This window comes from Ursus maritimus, unplaced genomic scaffold (assembly GCF_017311325.1).
Source record: "Ursus maritimus isolate PB19 unplaced genomic scaffold, ASM1731132v1 scaffold_32, whole genome shotgun sequence".
Lineage (NCBI taxonomy): Eukaryota > Metazoa > Chordata > Mammalia > Carnivora > Ursidae > Ursus > Ursus maritimus.
Genome location: NW_024425786.1, coordinates 1,331,702 through 1,339,261, shown reverse-complemented (window position 1 = coordinate 1,339,261; position 7,560 = coordinate 1,331,702). Strand labels below are relative to the sequence as shown.

The 7,560-nt window shown below is 66.7% G+C and overlaps 1 protein-coding gene across 1 annotated transcript in view; it reads right to left on the bottom strand.

Annotated features, from left to right (window-relative positions):
* Positions 1 to 7,560, bottom strand: part of PLCH2 (phospholipase C eta 2) — a 33,788-nt gene that overhangs the window by 2,590 nt on the left and 23,638 nt on the right. The gene's annotated exons all lie outside the window — the stretch shown is intronic.

Below are 7,560 nucleotides of genomic sequence, written 5' to 3'. Positions count from 1 at the left end.
TCATGCTGCTGGGCGGCCCCTGCCGACTACCGTTAGCCAGCGGCTCCTGCGGCCGCTTGACCAGCGCCCCGACCAAAGAGCCAGAAGCCGGGCCGCAAGGCCTTACCCGGGCTTGGTCCTGGGCACCGCAAGACACAGGCCTGAGGGGAGAGCCGTGACAGCGCCATGGCAGCCCCCCGCCCCGGTAGCCCCGCTCTGGAAGCCTCAGCCCGGGAGAGCCCGACGCCGCAGCCCGAGGTAAGGCGCCGGTGGGGAGGAGCCCGGCGCAGGGGAGTCTGGCCAAGAGCAGCCCCTTGTGCCTGGGGGCCCGGGCCTGCTGGCATGGCTGCCACCTGCATGAGTGCGTGGTGGGCTCCTGGCTGAGTGAGGACGCCGAGGGCCTGCGGCGGGGCGGCGCTGCCCAGCCCGGGGCACAGCTACCCGAAACCATCAGCCAGCAGCCCCGTGCCCGGGGGCGGACTCGCTGGGGTTCCTGCACCAGCGTGGGGAGAGGCAGAGGGAGCCCCTGATGGCTGAGTCGGGCGGCGGCGCTCTGTGTCCTCAGGACTCCAGCGGTCTGGGCAGCCCGAGGTGGTTCCCAGCTGGCCGGGCGCCCACAGGCAGGCAGGGGCCCTGCAGAGAGTAGATGCCTTGTTCGTTCAAAAGCTGGAGGAGATTAGGAGTAAATCCTCCGTGCTATCCACCGGTAAGACCAGGCAGCTCTCCACAGCGTCTCTGTGCTGCCCCGCGCCACCCCTTGGCATGGCTGGGCAGGAGTCCTCCTGCCTTTCTGCGTCCAGAGCTGCTGTCTCCGTGTGCTTATCCTGGCCTTCCCTTCCGCTGCTCCGCTGGCTTGCCTGGGGTCCTCGTAGCCCCAGCACCCCCTCCCCAATCTGATGGTACTTGGCCCCTAGGCCTCTTGCCCTCAAGGCCCCCTCCCCTGGCCTAAGTGGTTGGGGAAGTGAGAGCAGGTCTGACTCAGGTGCTGTGCGTGTTGACGTTCGGCCTTTTCGCTGGCCTGCCCTGCCCGCTCCTGACACCTTTCCTGAGGCCTGGGGGCTGCTTCCAGCCAGGGCCAGGCCGCAGAGTGTTCTCAGTCCTCTGAGAAGTCTGCTGTGGGTCGGTGGTGCCCTGCAAGGCGGCCCCGAGACCCCCGGCGGTGCCCGGCCCCAGTGCTTGCAGGGAGTGGAGTAGATGGCGCCTGCCCCTCGGCCCTGGGCCTTCATTTCTGGCTGAGCTGCGCTGAACAGCTTTTTGCGAGGTTGTGTGACAGGCAACAGCCTGAGGGCACCTTGTCGGGGAGCCCTAGCCTGCTGGCGAGGGGGAGCTGAAGCTGAGCCATTCCCTCACCCCCAGATCCCGATCACCTGCACCCACCCAGCGCTTGCTGTTTTGTCTGTCCACCTGCCAGCCCCACCCACACGTAACCACCCTGTTCTCCTTTCTGTCCCCACGCTGCCTCCCTTAGTTAGGGACTGAAACAGCAGTGCCAGGTAATGAGGCCCAGCCCCCGTGTGCCCCTGTGCTGTCCCAGCCCTGGACTGTTGAGGCCTGTAGACCCTGCCTGTGGGCATAGACCGTCTGCTCCCCAGCCCCAGCAGCAGGGCAGGAGGGCAGGGTGGGGGCAGCTGTATGCACATGTGGAGGGGCCTGGCCGCTGGTCCTGTGGGCACTGTCACGGGGATGCACCCAACATGCTCCTCTCTCTCTCTCTCTCTCTCTCTCTCTCTCTCTCGTCCACAGATACTCGCCCCTTCTCCATGCAGAGGACGGGTTCCTCCCTAGGTGGCCTGGAAACCATTGCCGAGGAGCCAGCCCTGGGCCCTGGCCCCCCACCTCTGGTGGCTGCTCCCCCCAGCCCCTCCCCGGGAGAGCCCCCGTGTGCCTCAGGACCCAGCGCCGAAGTGGCGAGCCCCCCTGCGGTAGCTCTGGGAGCTTCCGTGCCCTTCCAGCCCAGGACCTGGCGCAGAGGGGACACGGAGCCGGCCCCGGAAAGCCGGCGGAGAACGGCGGGAGCCCCGGGGGGGCGTGCGAGGAGGTTCCTAGCAGCCAGATGGTCAGAAAGGCTGAGAGTGAGGGGCAAGCGCCCTCGGAGCTCCCGGGCGGATGGCGGCTCCTGGCTGGGCCCTGCCCCACCGTGTACTCAGATGCCACGGGCGGAGACCGGCTGTGGCGGCGGCTGGAACCCGGCGGCCATCGAGACAGTGTGTCCTCGTCCTCCAGTGTGTCGTCCAGCGACACGGTCATTGACCTCTCCCTGCCGGGCCTGGGTCTGGGCCTGGGCCGTGAGAGTGTCTCGGGGGCTCCAGCCGGACGCCTGCCCCTGCGGCCCTGCTTGGCCCCGGCCGCCCGCCTGGACCTGCCTGCTGTGACCAAGAGCAAATCCAGCCCCAACCTGCGGGCTGCCAGCCAGCTGCCCTCCGCACCGGAAGAGCTTCCGCTTCGTCCCCTGGCCCCCAGGCCGCCCTGGGGCCGCCTCCCAACGGGCCTCCGGGACTGCCCTGCAGCCACCAAGTCAAGAGCCTGGGGACCTGACTGCTGACGACTTCGCCCCAGGTGGAGATCCTGGGCCCGGAGCCTGGGCCTTTGATGAGGCGGGCAGGGCGGGGGTGCGGCAGGGCGCTGACGGAGCAGCTGCGTTGGCTCACCGGCTTCCAGCAGGCTGGTGACATCACCTCGCCCACCAGCCTGACTGTGTCGTGGGGAAGGGGCGCCCAGTCCCCCAGGCTTCCTCGCGGCGCTCCTCCTCCCGCAGCCAGAGCCGTGTGCGGCGCCATCGCCAGCAGGGCCCGGCAGGCCCAGGAGCGGCAGCAGCGGCTGCAAGGGCCCAAGGGGCACCTCCCGGGGGGCGGGGCACCCGAGGAGTGCCTGCTCAGAGGCAAGGGGCTTGTGGGGACGTGCCAGCCCCTCAAGGGCTGCCGCCACCGGCCTTCTGCTCGAACTCTGACGGACTCCCCAGGGGCGGACCCCAGCCACCTGCCCCTTGGCCCAGCGCTGCGGTCCCAGGCGTGCTGAGCGCTCGCAGGAGTCCCAGCCCTCTGCCCCCCCCTCCCGGGGAGAGGGAGCCTGCCGAGGTCTGGGCAGATTTCTCATGATGTTAAGATATATACGAGGTATTTAAATTTTCAGAGACAAAGCTTGTGCAACATTAAAATTAGCGCCCAGCCCTCTCCCATATTACCTGGTTTCTGCAGCAGATTGCACGGCCGGGTGGCTCGCTGGAGTGCTCGTGTGTCTGCGCGGAGCGGCCCCTGGCGCTGCCCATCCCTGCCCGACTACACTCGGCTTACTCTGCACAAAGTCTGCTCTGTGTACTCACTCCAGACCCCGGACACAACAATAAACACATTCCGTTTGCTCTGCGGGGGGAGCACCCACCCCTCCTGGCTACCACCGCTCCCCCTGGGGCCACCTGCCACGTGTTCTGGGCCAGGGTCTGTGTGAGGACACCTGACCTCTGTCCACAGAGGGCTCGGTGAACTAGCTCCCCAGGGGCGAGGGGACCTCAACCTCAACACACAGCCCTGCTCCCCCTCTGCCCACTCCCGGTCCCACTCTAGGGTGTGTGTGGGGTAACCTTGGCCCTGGGCAGGGACCCCCAGGCCAGAGGACTCCCCAGCTGGCTAAATGTGCGCACTGCCCTCCGTGAGAAGGTGGGATGCCAGCCAGGCCACAAGGGTCTGTGTCTGGGCTTGTCCTACCCGGCACCTGGCATCAGACCTCCGCAGGCGCCACCTGCCAGCAGCCACCAAGGACCTCTGCGACAGGCAGTGCCCACTTTATGCAGCGGAGTTTTGGCCAGGGAGGCCTCATGTCCCCATCACCAGAATAAGCTCTGCTGTCTTCCCGATAAGGCCAGCCCGGGAAGGTGGCCCGACACAAGGCTGGGCGTTGGTGGGTGGGCACACGCTCCCCTCGCCGTGTCTTTCCGTAGCCTCCAGGGGCCTGTGTGCCAGCCACTTTTCCCCCATCCCTTAAAGGCCAGGTGGAGGTGCCTGCTGGCCACACACCTCCCAGAGCCACCAGCCCCCTCCTCAGGTATGGGGAGCGTGTTCGGCGTGGGGCGTTGCCGAGGCTGGGAGGGAGCACAAAGGCAGAGCATTCAGGCTGTGCCTGGCCTTTGGGGCCCCTAGAATCTGGGGGCATTGAAGGGGGCACCTGGAGGAACCTCATCCAGGGGCTCTGGGCCAGAAACCCAGGCTGGCTGCTGGGCTCCCGGGGGGTGGTGCCCCGCCTCATGAAGCAGGGCCCATCCCAGCCCACATCTAGAGCCCTGGGTGGGCACTGCTTGCCACCCTGTGGTTACTTTCCAGGGGCTGGACTTAGCACCTGGGCAACCGGTGTCCCAGAGAAGGGTGTGTGGCAGCAGGGACGTCCTCCGTGCACGGCTCTGCTCAGCTGACGCAGGGCCCGGGACACTGCAGCCCCCCTGATGGCCAGGCTGGGCGGGTGGGGCACCTGTGGGGGCATCTGGACGTTGGGCTGAGCCAGGCTCTGGCTGGACTTCTTGAGGCCTCCTGGGTGTCGTGCTGGGCTCCCCTTGCACCCAGGCAGGCCAAGCGCCCCGGCTCCCCACCAGGAAGCAGGGGACGGAGGTGAGTCGGGCCGAGGGAGGCCACACAAAGGTGGCGTGGCCTGCTGAGCTGTGTAGGGAGCAATGGGCTGCGGAGTGGGGCCAGACCGTGGTGGGGTTGAGGCAGGGGACCCTTGTGGAAGTGTCGAGTTAATGGAGACCCCCTGCGGGAGGCCACCGGGCTGGGGCTGGCTGCCGGTTGGGGCACAGACCCGACCCGGCCAAAGCAGCAGCTGGGAGCCACTGCCACATGGCTGGGGTGACACGTGTGTGGGTCACTGGGGGCCTGGAATGCTGCAGGAGTGGTCACGGCCCCACGCAGGTGTGCACAGTCAGGATGGGGTCGGCCGCCTTCCGAGGCTGGCTCCCAGGTGACTGAGCAAAGCCCCGTCCAGCACATACGCGGGCAGCGGTCCTGAAGCGATCGCGTGACACGTGGCTCTAGCACACCCTGCGAGGAAAGGTTAAGCAGCACTCAGCCCTCCCAGGGCCTAGCCCAGCGAGGCACCCGCCAGAACACGGCTCTGGGCTCGGCATCCCGGATGGCTCCATCAGGCCCAGAGCCCTTGACGGACCTCCGTGGCTGCCGCCTCCAGTCCCAGTGAAGGGTGCAGCCCGGCCCATCTGTCACGGGTGCAGGCAGGCGGGTGCACAGGACGACCTTCCCTGACAGCCACGCTGGCGGGGTGGGTGCAACGACGCAGGAAGCCCTGGGCGATCGGCCTAGGGGCTCCAGCAGTGACGAGGAGCAGGCTGCTCCCGGCACCGCCCGGGGAAGGAGAGCTCACAGAGGGCACAGCTCTCTGCGCAAGCACACGGCATGGTCTGTGTCACTCAGCCTCTGCCGGTGCGCCCGAGCCCCGCTGACCTGCCGGAGATGCGGGCGCGGTTTACATCTATCATATGTGCATATATATATATAAAAGATTATTTCACAGTTAAATATATTCCAATCTGTGGAATATCTCACTGGACAACAGTTGCGTCTCCCACCACGAACACGGCAGCATTAAAGACCCCAGCGCCGTGGTGCCACTCTCACGCCTGGGCGCGCCTGGCTCGAGTCCCGAGACACGACAGCAACTTCTAGATCTGAGCGTGGTTTCCCTGCTGAAGTCGAAGCCACATTCCCGACAAGCGACGAGCAGAACAGCCGGCAAGGCAGAGACTCACTCGGCCGGGACCTCGTACTTGAAGATGACGGCTGGAAGGCCGGCCGCCCAGCCGGCTCGGCCAGCCAGGAGTTCTTGAGCACGACGTCCAGCTTGAAGTCTCGCAGCGCGAGGCAGCGTAGTAGTTGGTGTGCGCCGGCGCGGCCCATGCCCTCGATGACCACTAGGTCTGCGCCTCATCCCGAACCAGCATGGCCAGCCCCTTGTCAGGCGGCTTCCGGGGGAGGAAGGGGCCGGTGAGGGGCGGGGAGTGGTGGGGCCTCGCCCTGCTGAGCTGCCCGGGGGAGACACCACACCCTGCGTCCCCACCGTCCCCCACAAGGGCAAGCGACTGGCAAGAACACCCAGGGCCCCCAGACCTCTGCTCGTCCCTGGGCTGAAATCACCGTCTCCCCCACTGCAAACTGGGCCCGATGCCGCCTCTCTGTAATGGGACTGATGAAATCCCCCTTCTGGTTGACAGCAGGGAGGAGGTCAGCCCCAAGAATCATTCCAGCCCGAGACGCTCTGATGGCCAGGTTCTCATGCTCTAGGATCCTCAGGGCCGACCAGGCGTCACAGGCCGGGATCTGTCCAGGGAGCCGGGCTTTGGGCCTCGGAGGAACAGACCTTTTAGGCCCAGAGCCTGCTTGACCTGCAAGAGAAGGAGCCCACATAGCTGGCAGCCAGGCACCGGGGACCAGGGACCGCCAGCCCAGCCCAGGCACCCTCTGGCAGGCGGTGGCCCGGGCTGAGCCTACCGCAGCCCAAGGGCCAGCCTGGCGAAGGCACCGGCGGGCATGGCAGGCTTGTGCCGCTCCCAGCTGCGTGTAGGGAAGAGGGTCCCCAGGGCACGTCTGCCAGGGACAGCAGCTGCTACGGCCTCAGCACAGACCAGGGATGCACCCTGCCTTCCCTGACTGCAGGGGGAGGGTCTGCGGGTCTCAGGACACGTGGGCCCAGGGAGGGCTGGAAGGAGGAGGCCCCCAGGCTTTTCCCAAAAGAGGACCTTGAACCCTGGCTCCTGTGCCTGCACCAGGTACCCTCACAGACCCCCAAAGCCCCCGGCTCTGGTGGAGCAGGCTGGCACAGGGCCCCCGGGTGGTGCTGGCATGGAGAGAAAGATGAGAGGAAACCCCAGGGGAGCAGGCACCACCCCACTCACGCTCACCCTGCCTTTGGGCGCCGCAGGCCGAGGAAGCAAGCAAAGCCGGGCGCAGGCCAGCGGTCTGCTCTCCCATGTCCCTGCCCGCCCACTCCCCCGGAGGGGCTGCCTCCTCTGGGAAGCCTTCCTGGACTGCTGCCAGGCTCACCCTGCTCTCTGTTCAGCAGCCCTGAGGGCAGGGCCCTTGTCGGCTCGGCCTTCCCAGACAGCCAGGCCTCTCCCCGTGATCTCCCTGCCTGAGGAGGGAGGCCAGGGGTCACCGGGACCAGCTAGCAAGTGCCCAGGTCACTGCCAGAGAGGCCAACAGCTGCGTCTCCAGAGTGCAGGGGCCAGAAGGGTCCTCACATGCAGAGGCCCCAACAACAGCCACAACTCCCCGGGGACTCGGGGGCACTTCTGGGCAGAGATGTTCACGTGGCCAGCACTTGAATCGGCTTCCCGATTCAAGATCCCAAATCCAGAGCAATTTGGTCAAAGTTGGCTGCAAAGTCATTTAGAAGAAGGTCCAGGATTCAAGCTCAGAGCTCCTGGTCCCTGGGGCCTCCCCACACCACAGCAGGCATCCTGGGCGCACACAGAGCCAGGGAGCACACCGGGGGGGGCGGTGGAGGTGGCCGGGAGGAAGGGTGAGGGCAGGGAGGGGGACGGGTACCGGGATGCCAGGGGCACTCCAAGCTAGAGGACCAGACACA